A 26,983-nucleotide genomic window follows, 5' to 3' on the forward strand; every position below is an offset into this window, starting at 1 on the left:
CTTGTGCTCTATGTAACACAGTGTGGGCCACATATGTGTTGATAAAATGATAAACCACTGAACTGAGAACCGCTGAACTAGGCTGTTTGGGAAAGTCAAGAATTCTGTGTGTGATATAAGCCACTAGAGTTTGCAAAGTACAATAGCCTTATGTTATCAGGAACTTATAAAAAAGTGTGGTAAGGCTACAACAAATTTGAAAGGGAAGAATAGAGACTCAACTTTAACAATAGAGGGATTTACCACACATTTGTAATTCTTCACACACTACTATGAAAATTTAATCCATAATACAAACTGTGTCCAAAGACTTGTTTGAAATGACTACTGTATGCAAAAGGATGCGAAATAGGCAGCACATGATAAAGTTAAGACTATTTTTATTTATTGTTCTAAGAAACTAGGATGGTATAGAAAGCTGGGGGTGCTGTGATGCAGTTTAGCTTTAGAATGAGCTGATTCTATTGCCACTCAGATTCAGTGATGGCCCAGCATTTGAGAGGATAGGGTTTGTGAGGAGCGACCAGTGGTGGTTGCTAACGACTGGAGGCCTCAATCTGAAGTGACCAGATTCCAGAAGCTTCCTGTCCAGCTTCAGGATATCTCTTGTAAAGGAAAGTTGCAAAATAACACAAATATACAAAATGTGGTATGCAAAGCGTGTACAGGGAGATAATTCCTTTGATTCTCACCGTGTTTTTGCAAGGTCATTTCAGACTCTGCCTACTCCTTAACTCTAATTGCCTTCTTGCATTTAGCTGACAGGATCTCTAGCTTTTACTCTTTACATTCCCCCTGGAATTGGTAGCACTTGCTTTACAGTTGTTGCTCCCCAGGCAACCTGGAAAATGTGCTCCCCCTCTCAGTCTCACATTCGCTCGCACAATAAACAGTCACTAAACATTTTGCTGCCCTTAGGTGACTGCCCATTCTGTCTCTATGGTGGAACCAGCTCTGGGAATTAGTGATCCCTGATATCCAGGTTTCTTATCTTGCTTTTTCATTTTGCACACTATGGTTGGCTGATTCTCTAAATTAGCTGTTGGTCCAGACAGGTCTACACTACAAATTTATTTTGGTATAACTACATCACTAATCCACCGCCCTGAGCAACACAGTTATATCAGTCTAACCCCCAGTGTAGACTGCACTATGTCAACAGGAGGGCTTCTCCCTTTGACATAGCTACAACCTCTGGTTGGAGGTGGATTAACTGCGCCAACAGGAGAAGCTCTCCCGTCAGCCAACTAGCGTCTTCACTGAAGTGCTACGGCAGTGCAGCAGCACCGGTATAGCTGCACTGCTGTGGTGTTTTAAGTGTAGACCTGCCCTCAGCTAGTTGTCTGACTCTAACTTTATGTTGGGCAGCCTGACTTTCAATTCCTAATTTTAAAAATTTAGCTTCAGAATTCATATGTCACTGAGTTAAGTGATATAACCCACTTTCTTTCTCCTATCTTCTCACTCTTTAACTCACTCATTCATTCTCTCTCTCCTCTCCTTTCAGTCTCTGGCAGGCTGCTGCTTCCTTGTCAGTTTGACTGGTCTGCAATTGATGGTATGCACTTTCATGACCCTTTGAAGTGCTGATAACTACTGCAGCTGCTTCTTGCAGTGTGGCACAAAGTCACAGGCTTAAACATAAAATAAATAAATAGCACAATGTGTTACTAAACCGCAAGCTTTGAAATTCCTCCTTGCTCTTTTTCATCTCAGCCCTACTCCATTAGTCCGCCCTAGAGAGGTGTGCACTAGCGTGTCGCACACTAACTAGCCTTTGTGGTTACATTAATGCTCAGTAAAGAATCTTTAGTGTGCAGGGGGCAATTAGTGCGCAATATGCTAGCATGCGCTGGAATTTACACCCCTCTAGTACAGACTAACATGTAGACAAGCCCTAGGGCGAGGTTGCCGCATTATTCCTTTTTAAGAAAATTGATTGAATAATTAAACCTTAATGTATCCTATTTACAGTGTTGGGGGGGGGGGGTCCTGGACTGTGTCAATGGCTTCTCAAAAGGGAGCTGAGTCTCATTTTACTCTGTGGACATTGTGTCCTATGACCTGGAGCATCAATTGTTCTGAGAAAACCTATTTTATTTCTATCTACTGATTTTTCTCTCCCCTATACGGTGCTAATAACTTACATCCATTTCCAATGAATGTGGGGACACTACTGAATGCTTTTCTTATTTGCTGCAAAAAAATAAAATGGAAATAAAACCCAATCCTTAAGCAAGCTCTAAAGATGCATCACTGTCCCCCAAATGCTCAAGTCCCCAAAAATATGACTGAGATTTGACCTCTCAATTCATTCTCCTTTGTCCTATCCAAAAAATAGCATGCCATATTTTTTGAGAAGTGATCAGCCTCAGTAACATTTTCTCTAAAATGAAAACTTCTTACTTTTTTATATATTCTTCCACAAACCACCTACTTTACTGGGAAACAATAGAGATCCTCAAAGGACCAGCAAAAATTGGGTGGACTGGCTGGGTCATAGCACAGTATGCTTTACTACAATCTCACAGTGGAGATACCACCTCCCTAATGCATGTATTTTGTCTTCCTCCCACATTGCAGTATAGACACACATCCAATTTAATTGCTGGTCCTGGATACTGTAGATAGTGTTTGAACTTGTGCTACTGCAAGCAGCTGAGCGGTGATAACGATAAAACTGAGTGAATGTTATCCTGCTAGAATTCAGAGAGTAACATATTTTTGAGCTGATCACAGGTGCAGAAACAGTGCTTAGAAAATGTTCTGATCCTGAAAACATTTTATATCAGTCTACCAAAGTATTTTTCTGGTCCAGGGAAAATCACAAAACATTGACCATAAAATGTGTGGGTCACTTAATTTAGGGTCAGATGCTACATACCTTTCTTGCACTGAGTAGCGTTTACTCATATGGATAGTTCTACTGCCAAATAATGGCTGCAGAATAGGGGCCTTAATTTTGTTTTCAATATTTTTCTTAGTGAATATCAATGTAAAATCTCTCAGCAGTTCCACAAAACAAAGGTTAATATTTGTACCTTTCCCAACAAAGCCTGCAGTGCAGAGGATTCCCCCTCTTTCCTCCTCCCCCTCCCCTGCTACTAGTGCTGTCATAAGCAACTGCTGTTTCCATGTTTTAAAAGAGGGTCAATGTCCTCATTAAGTGAATGTTGGGGATTATTTTTCCCGCCACATCCAAATATTTATTTCCATGCAACTTCATGTGGCCATTGCAGCTGCCTTATAACATGAAGTGCTTATAATGTCAGAAGCATCATGGGTATCCAAGCTAATTATTTTGGTGGGTTCACACTTTAAAATGAGTGCATTGTAATTTACCACATTGCATTCTTTCCACACCCCTTGCCTTAAGTTCTGACATGATTTTATCATTCAGTATTCTCATGAACTCCTAGCGTTAGAGCTTAATGCTTGAAGTTTATACCATTTGGAAGCAGAGGGAGAGAGCTTTCACAGGGGGGATATGGCTTTGATTTCAGCTGTAACAATTCTCTACATAGCAGTCACTAAACAGAGGTTAGAACTGAACTGAGGAGGAAAAGGCAAGAGGGTAATGAGAATTATGTGCTTTTAAGGCCTGATGTCTTACTAACAACTAGAGTTAGCAAATACTGCTGCGCAGTATTGGACAGCTGGGATTTCTATGTTTTCAACAGAGTATAGAGTGACAGATGCTAAGGATTCGTAGAATATTCAAAGACCATTGTATTAATATTGTACATGTTATGAGTATCTGTATGGGCTTGCTAATAATTGCATTTCTAGTCAAATGGGTCAGATAAGCAATGCTCTCTGCAGGAACTTAAGTCAATGCAGGGTAATTAATGCAAGTTCCCAATATTGAAACAATGCAGCTAACAAGTCGAGACCCCCTCCTTGGGGAGGAAGCTCATAGATTGGATTTGAACAGGTTCAAGAAGCCTAAGAATACCAATGCCTTGATAGTGTATACAAATACTAGCTCTGATCTGGGAGTCAGATGGTCTCTCACACCATCTGAGAACTGATAGGCATGAGACTATGACCAACAGAACCAGGCCTTGTGTGAGGACTTGAAGTATTTTCAACCAGCCAGGGTGTTCATGGGGAAGATGGGTGCCACCTGGTAAGCTAGGCAGGTGCATAAGATGTAAACTGTTTTAAGAAATGTTTTATCTGAAATGCTTTTGTTCTGAATAAATAATACTCTGCTTTATGAAGGTGGCTGGTGACTTGGTGATCCCTGTAAATGCCCTTAGAGAAAAGAACAGCAGGGGCTGAATTGAATTCCGATTTGCTGAGGTGATCACAGTGAACTGCAGAAGTCTACAGCTGAAGAGCCAGGTCTTGACAAAGAAAACTGTGGGATTCCACCCCAAGAAAACTGAAGGCATAGTCCATACTTTAGGCTGAACTCCACATTAGCTACCTGGAATGTACTAACCCTAAATGAGGTCAGGTACCAGGTTTCATTAGTTGGAGAGTTGAAAGGATACAACGTTGTGGTTGCTGGGGTAACGGAGGTGAGACTCATAAAAAATGTTCAACATTCTTTGGAGTATGCAAGTTTATTGTACTCTGGAGGAACCAGCTACACAAACAGGGTGATGTTAATGCTCCAGCCACACTTTAATAAATAACTCTCAACACGGCACCCTATTTCTGATTGACTGCCATATGCCAGTTTGATACATCACCATAAGCAGCTGTCCGCCATTGTAGCCTACACTCCCACCAGGGATGCTACTGACACTAATAAAGATTAATTCTATCAGCAGCTAGCAACAGTGATGCAATCTGTTCTGCTGCATGACAAACTTAGAGTTGGAGATATGAATGCAACACCAAATTGTTCCAGAAATGACTTTGAGACTATTCTCAGACGATTCTGCTCTGGAACAATAAATGAAAACTCTGTGAGATTTCTCTTCTTTTGTGCTTTTCATCATATTACCATCATTGCCTGTTGATTCAGGTGCTTTGATATGCATTGGTAAACTTGGATATCCAATGAAGGCCTGATGAGGAAGGAGCTGGATCATATATTGGTCCAGAATCACACTATGGTAAGGTCATATTAGGTCTACAGAGGCACAGAAGTCCCAGCAAATACTGACCATTGTCTCCTTGTTGCTAAAATGGCAAGTACTCCTAATTTCAACACATGCGTGAGCCTGTTATGACACATAAGGCACAATAAGAAAAGGAGTACTTGTGGCACCTTAGAGACTAACAAATTTATTTGAGCATAACCTTTTGTGAACTACAGCTCACTTCATCGGATGCATTCAGTGTGAAGTGAGCTGTAGCTCATGAAAGCTTATGCTCAAATAAATTTGTTAGTCTCTTAGGTGCCACAAGTACTCCTTTTCTTTTTGCAAATACAGACTAACACGGCTGCTACTCTGAAACCTGTCATAAGGCACAATGTGTCTGTGACAATTCAGTTCTTGCTAACAAGTACTCATCACAGCGCATAACAAATTCAATACACTTGGCGCTCTCACAAATGACGTAGATTTAGCTTGGACTGCCGTAAGCACAGTCATCCAAGAAGCCATAGTTGCCACCCCTACACTGAAATGCTAAAATCAATGCCCTGGGGTACCTGTTGAGACATTTCAAATTCTTCAAAAGAAATTTGAAGCCAGGCAATGCGACAATGCTGATGAATGTGAATATTTAGAAGATATTTTTCCAGCAAGAGAAAAAGTGGATCATGAAGCTAATTTTGAGAACCTGGCAAAAGAGAGAAGAGGGAATAAGATTGAATAAATTATAGCCTCCATTTAAAGCTCTTCAATCACTTTGATCCAAAACTGGAGAGCGCATGGGATTTATGCCGATAAATATGGCTGATGGTAAAACATGCACAGCCCAAGAAGTCCTCTAAAGATGGAAAGAATACTATAAAACTGAACTTAGCCATTCTAAAGCAGCTGTATTCCCAGATTTGGACTCATTAGTAGCAGAGGCAATCCCTGGTCCTGAAACTTGAGTAGATGTACCTACCTTGGAAGATGTTTGTTCTACCATAAAAAGAAACTGTGAAGCGGGCAAGCTGCTGGCCCAGATGGGATAACATCTGAACGTCTGAGCTGTACCATAGAGCCTGTAAATGTAGTTTTACACCAACTTCTTTGTCTGGGCTTTGGACTATTGGGACGGTACCAGTGGAGTGTGTCGTCAGATGTCACCAGGCCTCATTTTACCACAGAGTGGAAAGAAGGGAAAGGGAAAAGGCCCATGCACTGAGTACGGCAGCTGCAGGCCAATAACTCTGCTTTCTGTTCCCAGAAGTGTTGTTGCACATGTCCTACTTGTTTAGCTCCAGCCTCTCCTTGTGAAACATCATCACCCAGAGCAATGAGACCTCAATACAAGGCAATCTTCAATGGATGCTATACTTGCTCTATATCTTTTATCAAAGATCCATCACAAATTCAATCATACTTTGACAGCAACATATGTAGACCTAAAGACAGCCTCAATTCTGTCAGTAGAAGGCCCTACAAGACACAGGCATTCCTGACATTGTCCTGAGGTTAATTCAAGATCTACATAATGATTCAGGAGTTTAGATGTGATGAGGGACATATAGGATATGACAGGTTTTACACTAGCTCCAGAGTGAAGCAGGGATGTGTCCTGGCCCCACCCCTCTTCTGTTGGACAGTGGATTGGCTCCTTGAACATATCTCCACAAATACCATTATAAATTAATGCCTTTTAGGGACCTGGATTATAGAAATTATGTCATACTCTTTGGCTAGGATGCAAACGACCTTAAAGATACACTAAAAAGCTTCCAGCATGTGGCAGCTACCCTTGGATTAAGGATTTCTTGATCAAAAACAAAAATCCGGAGCATTGACGTAAAAGTTGTGATACAAGATATCTGTGCTGCTTGACAAACTATGGAAGTAGTAGATGATTTCACCTATCTAGGCATAAATTGTCATCAAATGGGTGCATCCAGACAGACATTCTGAGGAGAATCAGTTTAGCAGCCTCAACCAGTAAGGCCTTGCATAGGGTCTGGAGCCAAAAGAAGGTGAAATTATATTCAATAGTATGTATTTATCAAATCTGCATACTTCTATCCTCTTATACAGATTTGAAATGTGGAGGCTGCTTTTGAAATGTGGAGGCTCCATCAGGAGGCTGGAAGAATATCATACATGTTACAAGTAGCAATGATTAGGCATAAGTATTAGGAATTTATTATTGAGAACTGGCCTTGAGAGGACTGAAGTCATCATTGGTCACCACCAGCTGCCACTTTTTGGTCATATTTCCCACCTTGGAGATTAAGTCCCCACACATTGAGCTCTGAAGATCAGATTTGAGATCAGCAAGGGACATTGCTTGGCCACAGACTGGCAGTGGCCACGCAGTCATCCCCAATTAAACTGGCTACATCAGCTCCGAATAATAACCCGAATAATAACCAGGAAGCTTTTAGATGCCTGCAATAAAGCCGTTACACTATGTTGCCTCAAACATTCAGCCCTATGGATCCTCACTAAATGTATTGTTGTTGAAGGCTTGAACTCTAAGTGCCCTTAAGGAGACTGTGTTTTCCATTGGAAAATGCTGATTCATAAAAACCCAAACTTTACATAGGAAAGGATTGGTTTTAACCAATTTCCCGTTTCAAAAATATTTTGAAAAATAAAAGGTCAATTTTTGAATTCAAAATAATTTTTAATTTTTAAATTTAAGTTAATTTATAATAAAAAAGTCAAAAAGGTCAATGTACAAATAAATATTTATAAATGATTGAAATGTAACATTTCAATTAATGTGATCTATTTTTGTTTGTTTTTTGTTTTTGTTTTAATTTTGATTTATAATTTTTTTCTTGATTTTATTTTTTGTCCCAGTTCAAGAAGGAGTGCTATATCTCCAGACTAGCTCAGTTAGAGTGACTAATGATGGTCGCTCTGGAGGACCTCTGTTCAATCCCTGAAGATCCCAAAATGACAGCGATTCCACTTGTAGCATCCCATGCTCAGCTCCTTCCAGATCAGAAAAGATGAACAGTTGTTTTCATCATATGTCACCCACACAGAACCCCTGCTCTTCTTTTACCCCTGCTAAAGAAGTGATATCAGTTATATCATCCATCATCCTTCCTATCCTCTAGTTTCAGGAGCCATCTTTTAGACATTGATCGTGTTTCCCAGTGATGGATGAACATCCTGCAGATCTGGACACATAGTTGGTGCTGATGTGACAGAGACTTGGTTATAAATCAAACCAAAAACCCCAAACATTATTTTTGAAAGTACATGCTGGGAATAAAAAAGAAGGCTAGAGGTGACATTTTGGCTTTGGGCTACGTGCTGTGGAAATATGAAATATATTTTCCCTCTTGTTGCCTAAAGAAAAGTTTCTGAACAGTAAGGACAAAAGCAATATTTTCATGTACACTGATCAATGTACAGGAATGGTCTGTCTTGATTCACAGTGGACACTAGTATTGCCTACGGCCAAGGGTAAATCTGGAATTCATTTGAAATGGTCACAGATACCTGGTTCATGGCATGAATTATTAGGTAGTTCTCTCTTTTCTTGGCAGTTTTCTAATATTATTCATCTAAACGAGAGTAACATTTAAAATTGGATTAGATTTTTCTTCTGGAATTAATGCTGGGTACAGTTAGCTGCAGCTATTTTTCATGTCTATCCTTTTTTTCCTCTCTCCACTGTCATACTTTCTTTGTGTGTGTACACACACACACGTATCTACTCCTATGTCAGAAATGCTGTGTTGAGGAAAAGAGTCTCATCTGAAATTAATCAAAAGATTTATGGTCATCTTCAATTTTTATTGCACTGACAAAAACATCCCAAGTGCCCAGAATTGCTCAGCATAACTTGGTAGGATTCATAATTTTTTTTTGGGGGGGGGGGGGAATAAGCTACAGCATCTAAACCAATAAAAGCAAGGAATTCTGAATGGGTGATATAAATGGACAAATTCTCTCGATCCTCCTTCCTCTTTCATATACACTCTCGAGAGAAGTGCTGAGCTTTCACTTCTAGGACAAAGCTCAAGCTCAGCATTTCTACCCAAGGTTTTGTGGGTGTTGTGTAATCCCTCAAAGAAAACAGTTTTTTTAATCATCCAAAACACTTAATTTAATTTGGTTTCTTTTCGTCTGAATCTGAAACTAGTACTGTGATGGTGTAATGAATTGTTGGTCCCGAAAGACTTGGTTATAAGAAATCTATTCACGGAAATACTCAGAAGAATCTTGCTGTAGCTAGAATGAAGCATTTGAAATCAAATCCTAGGAAGTAGAATCCGTAATACCTAGAGAATATTTTGTAGAGCCAAAGTAAAGTTAAGCTTGTGTTCTAATAAGCTTTTGGGTGATCAGACAAGCAATTTGGCCAACTACAAGATCTCATTGTATTACTTGGGATGTTTTCTAAATGAAGTTTAGCCTGAGACAATATTCAGTGTAATTCATTGCCATAGCTTCATTGCATGCCACCAAACTGTCTCCTGATAGGTTTGGGATTTCAGTATTTGAACTGCAAAAGTCACCTGAGAATGTAATTTTCACTCTAATCACACCACCACTTCCGGCATTAGCTGCCCTAGTTTTCACCTTCCAGTATAAATATATAAAAGCACCAATGGCAGTAGTGGTGATGCTCCCTATCCCAATGTCAGAATTTACCAGAATGCTTTTCTGGTAAATGCAAAGATCTCTTTGGTTATCAACAAGACAAGATGGCCTTTGTTTGGGACACATGAACCTTAAACTATCTATGTGAAATTAGATGATAATGCTCAAGACACATAGTGCGCTATGTAGGTGACAAGCTGTAATTTCTCTTGTTTACATGTGTCATATATATTGGCAAAATATGCTTTAGATACCCCTTTGTCCTCTTGAGTGTACCCCTCAGGTTACAAGTCTGGATGCCTTCACCTTCCTCAAGGGTAGAAGAAACATGCGGACCAACAACTCTTAAACTGGATCTCTGGGCTGTTTCCCAGCCACATTAATCCAACAAGCTCAACTGAGTTTAACACCTGTAAACCTTTTCCTCTGGAAGCTTGTAACCAATAAGCTGATTAAAGGACTCAAAACCAGCTTCTTCAAAACAAAGCATTTTATTCTTTCACCCAAAGGTATCAAGTATGTGGAGCATAGGTATAAAACAAAAAAGGCCTATATGCATGTTTCACCTTGCCTGAACTTTAGACTTTCCTCGCAAGCTTTAATAAGCTCCATACAGCCCAGTTTACCTCTATTTCTAGTCTGGGAGAAGGAGAAGCAGAAGCCTCATTCTGCTTACAATCCTTTCTCTCTCCCCCTTCCCCATTGTCCTGCCTAGACTAGCATCTTTACGTTTTTATACACTTTAATCCTATGTTCAGCCTGGAAAGAGTAAACTTTGCTAGCCTATTGTATGCTAGACTGGCGATTATTTCCCCCTAAATAGGTTCCCCAAGGACCTTTGGTATTCCTTACAATAGCACCTTATCTTTGCCATTGTTTTGTTTCCTGTTGGTTTCCCTCTTACAGTGTACTTTGATTTAACTTTATGCATTCAGGCAGGTTGATATCACACACAGAGAAACTAAGATGCATATGGTTTTTCAAAAAGCACATAATTCCCTTATTCTCCACAGCATGGTTAGAGGAAATGTATAATCCCTCATAACAAGCAAGTCTAAAACAATTCCTGTTCACATCATGGGTTTCTGCAGTCCAGGAAACTGAGCCTTTCTCATGTCCCATTACTTCTGACAAGATTCAGAGGGCTGTGTGGTGATTTGGGAATCTGCCTGTACACTTTATGAATTCTATGTGAGAACATGAACTCTCTGTATTTTTATCATGCTGCAAACTCCATTTAGAGTGTGGGGACAAGTTGCCTTCTCAGTGGTCTCTTTACCTCCATGTTGGACTGAAATTCCAAAGGGTAGTGGAACAGGGCTGACAATGGAGACCCATCAGATCAGGATCATCCTCTATTGAAACACAAACCCCATTGACAGTAGACTAGCTAACAACCAGAAGACATGGTTTGTCAGGGGAGAGTTAGCCTTGAAATGAGGTCACCTGTTGGGAATGAACAGGAGTTCACCCAGCATAGGGTCCTGGAAGGTTATAAAATGACAGGAGCTGATCTCTTTGCTTTCTTTAGCCATTTTGACCAGCTCAAGATGAGAGAAGCTGTTGCCTACCTGAACTCAGGAGGCCGCCAAAAAACACAAGGGAAGAGTGAGCCAGTGTGAGGTGAGCATGTAACATTTATTATTTTTATGTAGAACTGGGTTTTTCTTGCGTGATTGAGTTAAGAGCTATAATGTGTTAGACTTCAGAGCAAAGTGTCTCTGTGTTATATGCTATCCCTACCTACCTTGAAGAGGTAAACCAGAAGGCTCACACCATAGTTCTGGGAAGAGGGTATATTTAAGCCACAGGAATCAGCACCAGTTCCAGGGAGTGGGTAGAGGGACCATGTAGACCAGGGTGGGTAAAATATAGCTCGCAGGCCGGATTTGGCCCCTCTAACATTTCTGTCTGACCTGCCATGACTAACATTTCTGTCCAGACCCCTTGTGATCTCTGAGTCCGGGCTGCTAAAAGTCCCACAGCACAGCAGGGTACTCAGGCAAGCTGCCTGCCTGCCGTGTCCCCACACCGCTCCCAGAAGCAGCCGACTGCTGCTGGCATGTGTCTGCATGCCCCTGGCGGGGGCAGACACAACTCCATGTGCTGCCCCCATCTCCAACACTGTCGTCACAGCTCCCATTGGCTGGAAACTGGGAGCTGCGGGGGCGGTGCTTGCGGGCACGGGAAGTGCAAGGAGACCTGCTTCCCCCTCCCCCCAAGGGGTATGCAGAGACGTGCCAGCAGCAGCCGGCCACAGCCGCTTCCGGGAGCACCATGGGGCCACGGCATACAGGCAGCCTGCTTGAGTCCTGCTGTGCTGCCGGCCAGGAGAAGCTAGTGGTAAGTGCCTCCTGGCCAGAGCCTGCACTTCGCACCCCAATCCCTTGCCCCAGCACAGAGCCCCACTCCTGCACCAAACTCCCTCCCAGAGCCTGCACCCCCTCCACTGATATAGTAGAAATGTGCAGCCCGTGATGACTTACCAAAATTTGTGGAGTGGTCCGCCTGCAAAAATTATTGCCCATCCCTCATGTAGACTAAGCTCTCAGGACAGGGTGCTAGACAGAGGACTTGCACCCTGAGTGTGTGCCTAGGGACCCCAATACTTAGGCCCTGGCCTGGAATGTGGGAGACCCAGGTTCAAATCTCTGCTCCAAATCAGACAGAGCCAGGACTTGAACCTGGTCTCTAACAGGTCAGTGGCGTAACCATCAGGTTGTAGACTAAGAAAGTCTCTTTCTCTCCATTTTGTGACATTTTTCAGAAGTTCTCATTTTCGTTCTACATTCAAATGAAAACAAATTTCAAAACAGATCAGTGTTTCAAGAAACAGAACTATTGTTTTCTGGCCAGTGGATTATTTTCTTTTGCAGATGAGACTAGTCCTGCTTGCCTCTGTTTCCCCTCTGTAAAATGGAGATAATAATTCCTTACCTCACCAGGTTGTTGTGAGGATAAATTAATTAATATTTGTGAGATGTTTAGATTCTACAGTGCTGAGTGCCATAGAATAGTATATGAACTAATTGTTATCCCTCAAGTTGTAGCAATACAAGTTACCTGCAACTCCCATATGATGTCTACACCCAGAGGTGAAAGTAAGCTGGTACGCCCCGGTACGGCGTACTAGCAAGAGCCGGTGCACCGTACTCGGGCAGCCCGGATTCCCCAGGGGGCAATTTAAAGGGCCTGGGGCTCCCAGCAGTGGCTGGAGCCCCAGGCCCTTTAAATTGCCTCCAGAGCCCTGCTGCTGGAGCCCTGGGGTAGCAGCTGCAGGGCTCCGGCAGCTATTTAAAGGGCCTGGGGCTCCCCTGCTTTTGCCACCTGGGCCCTTTAAATAGCCACTGGAGCCCTGCCACCACTACTTCAGGGGTCTGGCGGCTATTTAAAGGGCCAGGACGGTAGAAGCAGGGGAGCGGCAGGCCCTTTAAATAGCCCCCGGAGCCCTGGGGTAGCGGGGGCTCCAGGGGCAATTTAAAGGGCCGGGGCTTCAGCTGCCTCTGCCACCGCAGGGCTCCGGTGGCTATTTAAAGGGCCAGGGTGGTAGAAGAGGGGAGCCCTGGGCCCTTTAAATAGCCCCTGGAGCCCCAGGCTGCTGCTGCTACCCTGGTGGGGGTGGGCACTTATCTTACAGGGTGGGCTGGGGCTGGCTCTGACCCCCTCAACCCCGCCCCTTCTTCCCTAGGCCCCGTCCCTTCCGGGGGCCAGAGCTGGCCCCAGAGTACCAGTAAGTCACTCGATTTACTTTCACCCCTGTCTACACAACTCCAAAAATGGAGCCAGGACATCTGGGAGGCACACTGATACAGTATGTCTCCCAGGAAGCCTCCATCATCAGGACTCATATGCTGCCCCAACCTCAATTTAAACTGCCCTAGATTAGTCATGCCCCTTTTGATGCAAACACCACCATCTCCACAGTGGGGCATAGCTAGCCCTCCACCAGTTTGCTGAATCAACTGGTACTTCATGTGATGTTAGACAATTAACTTTTAACCAGTTTTACAGCCTGTTTTTCTTTGTTTGTTTTCTGCATTGTCATACCTCAAGGATGGTTCGTGTGATTACCCCAAACATTTCATTAAAAAGTATTCTCCTATGCCAGAGAAACACATATGGCAAAAGATGAGGTGGTTGCATGTCAAAATCAGTCTTACCAAGGAAAGACTAAGATCATATCTTTATTATAAAGTCTATGAGCCATATCCTGTAAATCCCTCCTACCATGTGTAGTGCTTACTACTGTGAGTATCACTGACAAAAATATGACTCCTTTTGGGAGTAAGCACTCTGCCTTATAGAAGTGTTTGCAAGATTGATCACGATAGGACAATCAAATAAAAGTACTCAATGGATCAGCGGCAGGTATAGTAGTAATAAGTGGTGCACAGAAAACACTTATTGATCCCTCAGGTTCCAAACAGACCTGGATTTAAAACTATTCCTAATATATTAATACTGTTCAGCCTATTTCTAGTGCTATCTATTAATTTTTAAAGCATGCCTCATCTCTCAGTAATTATTACTACTCAGAATACAGTTATTTCAGATAGTCTAAATACTTGATATCAGGGATTGCACTGGATGATTTATAAATGAAATACCCAGTATATGTACTTCCTTAGATATTAAATGGGTTCTGATATTAAAAGTAATAATATGTAGGGACACTCACATATTAAATCAAGTCCTAACATGAATCATCTTCAAAAATGGAAACACCTCCAGAGATCCAAGGTATCCTTGGTAACTTCCAATTTTAGTAGTATTACCATGAGGTATATAACCCATAGAGTATGTACATACAAATAGTTTGATGTGTTTTTAAACAGAGTGCTCCAGTTCTAGTTAGCCTAAAGAAGATAAATTATTCCTGGGGGAATTCTGTGCCAACAGATTAAAGATTCTGTGCACAGTATTTTCAAATTCTAGATATTTTATTTGTCAAAATAAAACAATATAATCATACCAGTTTTAATTATTTTTGGTCATCTATTTAAAAATGCCTGTCAGCCAGTATGTCTATAACAATCCAGACAAAAAAAATTTAGAAAATGTTCTTTGACAAATAGATTCCTTACTTTATTAATACAGAACTCTGAGTAATAAATTCATTTAAACTACAATACAGAAACGTATTTCCTGCACCCCTCAGAAGCAGTGCATAGGCTTTGGGGAGTCAGGGGTAATGGAGGAGCTGAGGGAGAGGGAAGTAATTTCTGGGACGGAGCCCAGGTGTGAACTTGGAGGGTTTTTGGGTGTGGATGGGAAAAGAATGGAACAGGTTATTTGTGGGGGTGGGAAGGGACTGTTAGGGAGCTTACCCCATGCAGACCCTGCTGACCCCTAGCCTCTCCCATTCAGTCAGACACATCTGCCACTGTCCCCATGTGTTCCTTCACCCCATGTGTCCTTGCACCCCCTGCCATCAGACCATAAGAACATAAGAATGTTCATACCAAAGGTCCATCCAGCCCAATATCCTGTCTACCGACAGTGGCCAATGCCAGATGCCCCAGAGGGAGTGAGCTTAACAGGTAATGATCTAGTGATCTCTCTCCTGCCATCCATTTCCACCCTCTGACAAACAGAGGCTGGGGACACCATTCCTTATCCATCCTGGCTAATAGCCATTAATGGACTTAACCTCCATGAATTTATCCAGTTCTCTTTTAAACCCTGTTATAGTCCTATCAACATGTGTCCCTCCACCTTCACACAGACACCCACTCCTCCCATCCCCCTGTAGCCCTGCACCCCCTCCCCCTTTCCCCATGTGTCCCCTTCAGCCACGCCATTCCTCCCTGTAGCTCTGCATCCCCTCCCCCTCTGCCCATGTGGCCCTGCACCCCCTGCCATGGTGGCCCGGTGCCTCCACTCCCATTCAGCCCTTGCCCCAGTCTGTCCTCCCCCACTAGTCCTTATGAGCCCCTGTCTGACACCCCAGCAGCCCCATGCTGTCTCCCTATAGCCCCTGTCTCCTGACCTTGTCCTACAGGTGCTGTGAAGAAGGTTCTGAAGGCTCTTTCTCTTCCCTAGCTGCCTGGGAGCTGCTGCGGTGTTCTGTCACCACAGCACCCTCTGGTAGGCAAAAGGTGGAACTGCAGCAACTTTTCAACAGATGCTTAGTTCTGTGCAAAGAAATGAAAAATATGCATGGCTTATTAACTATGCATGCATGCAGAATTCCCACAGGAGTAATAAGTGAGCAACAAAAAGGCCCAGATAAAGTTATTTGAGTGATCATATTTTCCATCAGAATTTTACTGGCGCTGTAATTTCTAAAGTGTTGACACTGTTTCAAATATTGAGTTTCGCTCATTAGTTTTCGGGGTGTTTTCTTTTTAACCTTCATGCTGTTAGATTTAACACACATTAAAACATGATACAGCCTTTCATCTCCCCCTTTCATTAGCTTACATCTGAAAGGGTCCAAAATCCCCAAAGTAAAAATACAACAACAACAAAGCCAAATAAATTATTCTAGCTGTGGTTTGTCCTTCACCTTTGTCCTCTGATTTTTGTACAGTCAATAATTAAGAAATGACTAAAACAGACAAAACTGTTGTGTTCCCAGTTCCTGCTGGGATTAACATTTTATGAAGCTTTTGTGGCCCATTTCAAATCTGACCTCCAATGGCAGCAACAGAGGACAACTTGTTATTTCTTTGGCTTAATTGGTTCCTTAAGGAGAAGGCACAGAGTCACACTATTACCACCAGTGAAATTTCAAACTTAAATATATTGCACTCGGTAACTACTTTTTGTTGTAATTTAATTATCAGTAAAATAACATAACTGAATCTGCTGAAGAATACTCATTAATCCTGTTAGTTATGTTGGGGCCACAAAGGCTTTGTTTATAGAGTATCAGCCAATATCTGCCTTCTGCTATATGCGAGCAGTTCCCATTGCTTTTAGTGGGAGTTGTGTACCCATGCATGTCAGAACAGAATCTGTCGGGACATAACAGTCACTTAGGGTGCAAATGAATACTTGTTTTCAATAGTATATTTACCCCACTGCTAGCAACTGTATGCTGTAGGGTTTCATTACATGGTGCTAAATGCAACTGATCTCTGTGTTCACCATTGGTGGTATTGGGGAAGATGCACCATTACCGAAAAATGGATATTAAAATTTGCAGTGCCGACAAAGCCAACACGCTAGAGTCTTGTGCTACAATATATTGTTAAGTTTATTCTTTTTCTTTTTTTTCAATGCTGAAAAACATGATATTGCCTTGAATAGTTATTCTCTAAACTAAATTATTTTTTCCTTTTTCAAAGACATAATTTCAACAACAACAACAACAAAGATGGACAGGTATCTCAGCTGCTTCTGTTGCTGATGGCATAAGATCTGATTTTAATCCAATTTAAACAAGTTTAATTAATTGCTTTGATTCAGTGATTACAACATCCTATATGCCAATTTAAAAAATAAGGTGACACAGCCTATTTTCCCACATTCTGTTCATAATCTTATTTACTGGTTATATCAGGTAGCACTTACAGTGAGCCAAACACTGTCCACACTCACATATAGACATAGTCCCTGCTCCAGGCATCATAAGTGGAATTTAAGTGCTGCACAGGTCTCGTACTGCCCCAGGACACAGCTGTGAATTTCACCCACTACAAATGAACTCGGTAGTTATAAAGCCACCCAAGAAGAGGACAGCTTTTTCACCTGCATTCTAAATTTTAAAGGATTCAGGTTTCATTTCAGTCTATTAAATAACAGACAGAACAATATAAAAGCACCAGTTTAGCTTGATACTTCTGAAAGTCCATTTTAAAGCCCAGACTTGGCTTGGGTGGAGACTGAACTCCTTGAGTAAATATGCTCAGCCACCATATTCTCTTGCAGCTCAGTTAAAAACAATAATAAAGCAGTGTTGCTTTGCTGTATATTATTTGAATTGGGAATAGACACAATGTTTTTGTTTCCTCTCTGTATCTCAAATAACAAGAAAAAGGGGAAACAAATGCAATGAATGTCCTGTTGAGTGTGTCAACAGCCTGAGTAGCTGGAATGTGGGCTGGGTAAAGGTACAGGCGAAAGAGAGGAAGGAATCCTCCCTCCCAGGCTATAGAGTGGCTGCAGAGCTATTGATGGAATCTACTTCAGCCTGCTGAATGAAGTAGTCCTCCACATTTCTTAAATGACCCAACCGCAGGGCCTACTACTGGAGGATCTGCACAACAGTTGATCCTCTGACTCCACCTCTACCTGCTCATAGTCAAGCAGAGAACCTCTCCACACATCAGAAACTCATCACTGCAGAGGGGAGGGGAGACTTTCTCCATGATGAACAGCCCCTCCCTGGCAGCAGTGTCACTGACTAGACCATCCATGCCAAGAAGGTGGAGGCAGAATTCGTCCCAGGCTAGGTGAGCCTTTGATTAAAACATTTTCAAATACATTGAAGGCATGTGCTTTTTTAAATCCTTCTCTTTGTAAACAGCAGCTCTCAGCTTTTCTAATCAGGAAGTGGATAGGTTCTACTTGGCATGTGGGAAAACACAATCACGTAACTAAAAATATGTACATAGTTAAATCCTACCTCCTCCAATCCTTCTTCTTGTCCCATTAACACTTAAGGGCTTGCATCTATGTAGCGGTAGTCACAAGAGTCAATAGATATTGACTGCCTGTCCTGTGATGTCTTTTGTCATCTGACTCAGATCATGTGCCAGGAAGTCTAGTATGTTTCCAGCACTCGTGAGTCAGACTCCTATCAGTGCAAGGTACAAATGTGAAATTCAGGAGACTAGAGACCAGATTCTCAGCAAATGTAAATCGGAATAGTTCCACTGACTTCAATAAATTGATCTCACTTTACGCCAGCTCAGAATCTGGTCCCAGAAGGCCGAGAAAACTACCTCCCATATTAATGAGGGGTCTTACACAGCCATCAAGTTACTCCAGTCTGGTAACAGACAGGTAGCTAAGTGCCTCATTAGTGTAACAGGGATGACTCTTCATAGAATCATAGAATATGAGTGTTGGAAGGGACCTCAGGAGGTCATCTAGTCCAACCCCCTGCTCAAAGCAGGACCAGTCCTCTTAAATCCCTGTCTCCTAAAATAATCCTGTTCTCTGTGTGCACTTCTGTGTTTTACCTGACACTTTCAAATAAGAGAGTGGATGCATAGAGGGCTTGAGACTTCATTCTGCTCATAGAAGCATACCATGCCTTGTGCATAATTTTAGTTGTATCAGCACCAAGTTTGTGCACTGAAGTGCAACAGCCATTCAATCTCTGCCACTCGCCTCAGGATCAAGGCTTTAAGAAAATGAAAATATCAACAGCAGCAATGGCTAATTGTTGAATTTACCATCAGTTTATCAGTTGTGAAGATTCTACATTTAACATAAAGAGAAAAGAATAAGGACTTTGCAGTGTATGTCATATGAATTCTCTTTCTGATTAAAATGAATGATATGTATGTCTCTATCAAGAGATGGATATTAGTGTGACACTCCACCCCATATTCTTCACAGAAATATTGTTATAATATGATTATAGCATAACTATGATATGTTGTGTGCAAGATAAAGCATGTGAGATATCATTGGAAAGGTTGTAATTTACAGTATATGATTATCCTATTTGTATGCATCTATCATTTTTGTATGTAAAGTTAGGAATATTAACTATACATCTGTACTACAAAAGTATTTGCACCTGGGGAATGCCCACCAGACAAAATGCAATCAGTCTGGCTGGTTAGCCAGGGATAAGTCAATGAACCATTAGGGAGGACAATAGGTCTTTGAAGATGCAAATCTCCCACCTTCCTGAGAATCTTTCTGGGATGCTACAAGCGGCCTTTGACTCATGGCTGCTTTGACACTGCAAGGTCACGTGATCATGTCACCCGGTACTGGACTCCGTGATAGAATACCAGTATTTTTCCACTGCGGGGGTGGAAATCACACTGAAAGACAAAGGATTCCTGCCATATATAAATCCTATTTAAGACAGGGAAGTGAGATAATCAGGGTTTGTTCTTCACTGAATCCCCGCCCAGGATGGCTGCTGGAAACATCTAAGAAACAAAAACAAAGGAGTTGGGGAGAAGGACTGAGCCCAGGCTGGAAAACATGCCAGGCCTGTGAAAGAAATACCTGGAGTTTTAAGCTGCAAGCAAGAGCAGCCTGTCTTCAAGAACCACTGCAATCTGCCAAAAACAACATTTAGGGTGAGCAGTTACTACTTGCAGCCAGTTTCTATAATGTATTAAGCTTAGTTTGCATTTTTGTTTTACTTACTCAGTAATCTGCTTTGATCTGTTTGCTATCTCTTATAATAACTTAAAGTCTGTCTTTTGTAGTTAATAAACTTGTTTTTGTTTTCTCTAAAACCAGTTGTGGAATTCATAATTGGGTGGGGGGAAAAGCTGTGCATATCTTCCTCCACATTTAGGGAGGCAGCAAATTTCAATAAGTTTGATGTACAGTTCTCTGTGCAGCGCAAGACAATACAATTTTGGGTTTATACTCCAGAGGGGCAGTGCACTTAAGTGCTGGGCAATTCCTTAGCTGAAGCTTTCTCATGCAGAGCTGATTTCAGTGCCTGTGTCTTTCTGCAGCTGAGTGTGTCCCTACCCATGTGTGTGCTGGAGGATGCTTGAGGACCTGGCTCAGCAGAACAGTGTAAGGGAGCCCAGGCTGGTGGAACAGGTGGGAAACAAGCAGGGAGAACTGGAAGTCCTGGCACAGTTAAGGAATTATAATGTGATTGGAATAACAGAGACTTGGTGGGATAACTTATATGACTGGAGTACTGTCATGGATGGATATAAACTGTTCAGGAAGGACAGGCAGGGCAGAAAAGGTGGGGGAGTTGCACTGTATGTTAGGGAGCAGTATGACTGCTCAGAGCTCAGGTATGAAACTGCAGAAAAACCTGAGTGTCTCTGGATTAAGTTTAGAAGTGTGAGCAACAAGGGTGATGTCGTGCTGGGAGTCTGCTATAGACCACTGGACCAGGGGGATGAGGTGGACGAGGCTTTCTTCCGGCAACTCACGGAAGTTACTAGATCGCAGGCCCTGGTTCTCATGGGAGACTTCAATCACCCTGATATCTGCTGGGAGAGCAATACAGCGGGGCACAGACAATCCAGGAAGTTTTTGGAAAGGGTAGGGGACAGTTGCCTGGTGCAAGTGCTGGAGGAACCAGCTAGGGGCAGAGCTCTTCTTGACCTGCTGCTCACAAACCAGGAAGAATTAGGAGGAGAAGCAAAAGTGGATGGGAACCTGGGAGGCAGTGACCATGAGATGGTTGAGTTCAGGATCCTGACACGGAAGAAAGGAGAGCAGCAGAATACGGACCCTGGACTTCAGAAAAGCAGACTTTGACTCCCTCAGGGAACTGATGGGCAGGATCCCCTGGGAGAATAACATGAGGGGGAAAGGAGTCCAGGAGAGCTGGCTGTATTTTAAAGAATCCTTATTGAGGTTACAGGGACAAACCATCCCGATGTGTAGAAAGAATAGTAAATATGGCAGGCGACCAGCTTGGCTTCACAGTGAAATCCTTGCCGATCTTAAACACAAAAAAGAAGCTCACAAGAAGTGGAAGGCTGGACAAATGACCAGGGAAGAGTATAAAAATATTGCTCGGGGATGCAGGAGTGAAATCAGGAAGGCCAAATCACACCTGGAATTGCAGCTAGCAAGAGATGTTAAGAGTAACAAGAAGGGTTTCTTCAGGTATGTTAGCAACAAGAAGAAAGTCAAGAAAAGTGTGGGCCCCTTACTGAATGAGGGAGGCACCCTAGTGACAGAGGATGTGGAAAAAGCTAATGTACTCAATGCTTTTTTTGCCTCTGTTTTCACGAACAAGGTCAGCTCCCAGACTACTGCACTGGGCAGCACAACATGGGGAGGAGGTGACCAGCCCTCTGTGGAGAAAGAAGTGGTTCAGGACTATTTAGAAAAGCTGGATGAGCATAAGTCCATGGGGCCGGATGCGCTGCATCCGAGAGTGCTAAAGGAGTTGGCGGATGTGATTGCACAGCCATTGGCCACTATCTTTGAAAACTCATGGTGATTGGGGGAAGTCTGGGACGACTGGAAAAAGGCTAATGTAGTGCCCATCTTTAAAAAAGGGAAGAAGGAGGATCCTGGGAACTACAGGCCAGTCAGCCTCACCTCAGTTCCTGGAAAAATCATGGAGCAGATCCTCAAGGAATCAATTCTGAAGCACTTAGAGGAGAGGAAAGTGATCAGGAACAGTCAGCATGGATTCACCAAGGGCAAGGGCAATCACTAATCTAATTGCCTTCTAAGATGAGATAACTGGCTCTGTGGATGAGGGGAAAGCGGTGGACGTGTTGTTCCTTGACTTTAGCAAAGCTTTTGACACGGTCTCCCACAGTACTCTTGCCAGCAAGTTCAAGAAGTATGGGCTGGATGAATGGACTATAAGGTGGATAGAAAGTTGGGTAGATTGTCGGGCTCAATGGGTAGTGATCAATGGCTCCATGTCTAGTTGGCAGCCGGTATCAAGTGGAGTGCCCCAAGGGTCGGTCTTGGGTCCGGTTTTGTTCAATATCTTCATAAATGATCTGGAGGATGGTGTGGATTGCACCCTCAGCAAGTTTGCGGATGACACTAAACTGGGAGGAGAGGTAGATATGATGGACGATAGGGATAGGATGCAGAGGGCCCTAGACAAATTAGAGGATTGGGCCAAAAGAAATCTGATGAGGTTCAACAAGGACAAGTGCAGAGTCCTGCACTTAGGACGGAAGAATCCAATGCACCGCTACAGACTAGGGACCGAATGGCTCGGCGGCAGTTCTGCAGAAAAGGACTTAGGGGTTACAGCGGACGAGAAGCTGGATATGAGTCAACAGTGTGCCCTTGTTGCCAAGAAGGCCAATGGCATTTTGGGATGTATAGGTAGGGGCATTGTCAGTAGATCGAGGGACATGATCGTTCCCCTCTATTCGACATTGGTGAGGCCTCATCTGGAGTACTGTGTCCAGTTTTGGGCCCCACACTACAAGAAGGATGTGGAAAAATGGAAAAGAGTCCAGTGGAGGGCAACAAAAATGATTAAGGGACTGGAACACATGACTTATGAGGAGAGGCTGAGGGAACTGGGATTGTTTAGTCTGTGAAAGAGAAGAATGGGGGGGGGGGGGGGGATTTGATAGCTGCTTTCACTACCTGAAAGGGGGTTCCAAAGAGGATTGATCTAGACTGTTCTCAATGGTAGCTGATGACAGAACAAGGAGTAATGGTCTCAAGTTGCAGTGGGGGAGGTTTAGGTTGGATATTAGGAAAATCTTTTTCACTGGGAGGGTGGTGAAACACTGGAATGCGTTGCCTAGGGAGGTGGTGGAATCTCCTTCCTTAGGTATTTTTAAGGTAAGGCTTGACAAAGCCCTGGCTGGGATGATTTAATTGGGGATTGGTCCTGCTTTCAGCAGGGGGTTGGACTAGATGACCTCCTGAGGTCCCTTCCAATCCTGATATTCTAAGATTCTATGATTCTATGAACAGGTGGGCTCAATGGTACTCCAGTACATCAGGTGGCACCCCGGAGGGGGGCAACCCATCACAATTAGTATCCTACTTTTGGTACTAATAGAATTTCATCTTTTCAAACTGTCAAGCATTCAGAAGTCAACTGAAATAGGAAAAAAATTATAACCAACTTTTTGCCCCCTTTTCCACCCTAGGAGACCTTGATTTAGCTGACTAAATATACACAACTTACATATTATAGCATTTCAACAGCAACAAACAGCTTATAATATATCTTTATGTATGAGTTTAGAATAGAGTTCAAACTAATATTTTCTTTAAATTCTACAATTTTATACTTTAGCTAGCAAGACTACCGATGAAGATCCCAATTCAGTAAAGCTCTTCAGCACATGATTAAAGATAAGTACATGCTTAAGGGCTTTGCTGGATGAGGGCCTAAAAGCCTTGATTTTTTGGTTTACACACTTTAGATAAACACACACGTATGTATAGGTGGTATTAAAATAATAATGTCACAATGTCTATGCCTGCAAGTGGAAGTCCTGGAAATCTAATTTACTGGAACTTCACATATCTTGAAACACATTTGAACATGCCAAGACATAATAGGCAAACAATGCCTCAAATTCACATCACAGAGCACCTTTGTCACCCATCATGTGTTAAAGAATGTTGCCAAAGGTTATGACAGGAGAAATGTGTCAACAATTTACTGTGCTATAGTCTAATTGGACTAGTGACTATTTGAGCTGAATTATACCTGAAAGCCATCATGACCTAAATAGCTTACAGAACTAGATTTTTCCCTGCTAGATTTTGAAAATATATGACTCTGAGCATTTGGGAGCATTTCTTTAAAATGTTTTCCTTATTATACCTGTCAGAGGCATGTTCTATCATAGTTTCTGTTGCTATTAACAAATTATTACAGCATGCTTCCTTACTATAATTGGCTTATACTTTTAGGCTTATTTGTTCATCTTGATATGTGAGATTAACTCATGGAATTCCTTGTTACACTTTTGTGAGTTATGCATATAAATCCCTACAAGATTTTGCTTTAGGAAAGGACAGAGTAAATACAAAGGCTATTAGAAGAAGTCGATGCCTGTAGCTAAGGATTGTCACCCATAGAACTAGTGTTAGCATTTATTTTATTCAGCCGTAACACAAGGAACCTACAGGCCTGTAGTCTGTAAGACATTGGCTTCAGCAGTTAGCATAAGGTTTGAGGCCTATGACCTTTGGCATAGATACATGGCCTAATGGTCACCCCTGAGTTTGGGGGAACTGGAAATAAAGTGTGTAGGGGGGAATTTTGACCATAACAACACCAGCCAGCCACAGGAACATGAGCTAACACCAGCTTTTGGATAGAAAATCTGCAGATATCTGACCACAAGGGTGCCATGGCAACAAATGGACATATATGAAGGGCACCTCAACATTAGTAGGGTGAAGAAATACAACTAAGGAAGAGGGGAGAAACCCTACTGAATATGCATCAGACATAGTGGAGTCAGCGTAACATATTATAAAAGCTGTATTCAAGCCTGTGTGCAGGAGGAGAGAGATGTAGTAGCCCTTGGAAGGTGCCAGAATGATGGCCGATGGTGATGGTGTTGAGGAAGATGATGACTAACATTTCAGGTTGTTCTGCAAGGGAAGGTGTGAGTGTGTGTATATGGAAGTGCAGATGTGCATTCTGTACTATCTCTAGCTACCTTACTGTGTTAAAGTGTTTGTGACTTTGCTAAATGTATTCATAAACTCTTGTAAATATAGAAGGGTTCTGATAGTGTGAGTGTTGCAACTGTGCACCTCATGGTTCCCACCTATATAGTAATTTGAATAATACTGGGCCTGATCTTGGGACAAGAACCTGTCAACCCTCAAAGTGGGAATTCTGAAATAATCAATATAATTAACACATAATCTATACATCAGGGTACAGGATATATATACACTAGTGACTCTACATATGTGTGGCTGTGTCATAATCCCCTGTTGTCCACACCTAAACCCCAGAAGCACAGGTCTGAAGGTGACTAGCGGACAATTAAGCTAGCGTGTCTGTGGGGTATGGATAAGTTTTTGCTGTGGCTCAGGATCCTGGTCAGGCATGGGTGAGACTTCCTCCACCAGTTACTCCAGGTAGAAGTGCAGAATCACATACTTTTTGTCTTCCAGGGCAGCCTCCACAGTTCCTGCTGCTTCCTTATCCTGGCCCTCATCAGCATCCCTTTTGACAATGAGGCTTGCAGGATTGAGGAGGGCATCACTTCAGCCACTTCAGGGTCTATACTGGGAGTCCTTGACAGCACCTGGTCAAGTTCCTCATAGAAGGGGGCATGTATGACAAGCCCTCCTGGCGTGTCTGTTCAAGTCTTTGGCCTTCCTGTACAGAAACTTCAAGTGCTTGACACATTCCTAAAACCAGAACCTAAGGCTGGTAAGTTACAATGGACTCCCACCCTCCTTGCCAATATCCCCTCTTGCTCTTCTGCTACAATCCTGATTTTAAGACCAAGGGCATTTGAATTACTGTGCACTAACTTTTCCTTCCTGGATAATATGCCATGCCATATGTGTGAATTTGAACTGCAGTGCTGAAGCCATGGCATTGTCACACTGCTTCCCCTTACCAATCTCCTCCAATTTCCCCTCCTCCCTCCAGCCCCTCCTCCAATCCAACCTGAAAAGATTCCCATGTTTTAAATCAATGAGTTTATTAATTTCTGATTAAGCACTATTAGGCATTTGGCTAAAGCTCTTTCTTAAAAACAGTTTATTAAGGAAAAAACATTGTGCCACTGTGTCTGTGCATTTCTTGGCCAGCTGTCAGGCAGTGATGGTCCCAGGGCCACACTGAGCAGGAAGGGAGGGTATGGGTTAGAAAGGTCCCAGTCTGGGATGAGCCAGTTGTAGAAAACTTAGTCAGTTGTCTACAGTTAGTACCAGGTGTCTTTTGTACCTTGTAAGACTACATAGTTTCAGTGCTTCTCTCATGCCACTGATCTTACCATCCCCTTACAAATGGGAGCTCCATTTAAGGGAGAATGAGCAGGGAGGGAGGTGGAAGGAGGGGTTAGGCCCACAAAGGGGAAGGAACAAAACACAGCTGTAGAACACTTTGGTTGTCTGAGGTAAAGTTAGTCACAACATTCCTTTTTCACGTGGAAGAGTACAAAAATTTTACTATCCCCTTCACTGGTATCTGACTCTCCCCACACTGTGCCGTGCTGCAGCAGCTGTGGGAAACAGGGATGGGAGAAGGATCTGGTCTGGTAGTTGGATAAACACAATTGGTGTCGCTTTTGTACTGGAGAGTCGAGGGGCTCATGATGCAGATTGGAAACTTTTGGGGACCCCGAATCAAATTTTGTTGTGTTTCTTTCCTTCCTTGCCTATTTAACCATTGTTAGCCAGGCATGGGGCAGGATTTTCTGGTAATGGGGCAGGCATGGGGCAGGATTTTCTGGCAATGCTGGGAGTGGGGAATGATTTTTATGGTTTGCATTTTCCTTTGCATGGAAACTCCATATGCTAGCTAAGAATATAGTTAATTTACAATTAAATTGCCTCACAGTTGTCTAAGCATATTTCAGCAAATTTCTGGTGTGACACAAACTCCAACTGGGTCTTGAGGTTCAATGTCTGCAAATGTGCTTGGTCCACCTTCATAGCTGACCAAACCCCTCCATTCCGCAATATACAGAAGGATGACCACTAGCAGAAACATCTCTCTGGCATAGATTGCTAGATCTCCTCCATGGTACTGGAAAGCCACTTGTCTTTTCCATTCTTGTACCCTGAAAACT

This window comes from Caretta caretta, chromosome 2, assembly GCF_965140235.1.
Source record: "Caretta caretta isolate rCarCar2 chromosome 2, rCarCar1.hap1, whole genome shotgun sequence".
Taxonomy (NCBI): domain Eukaryota; kingdom Metazoa; phylum Chordata; order Testudines; family Cheloniidae; genus Caretta; species Caretta caretta.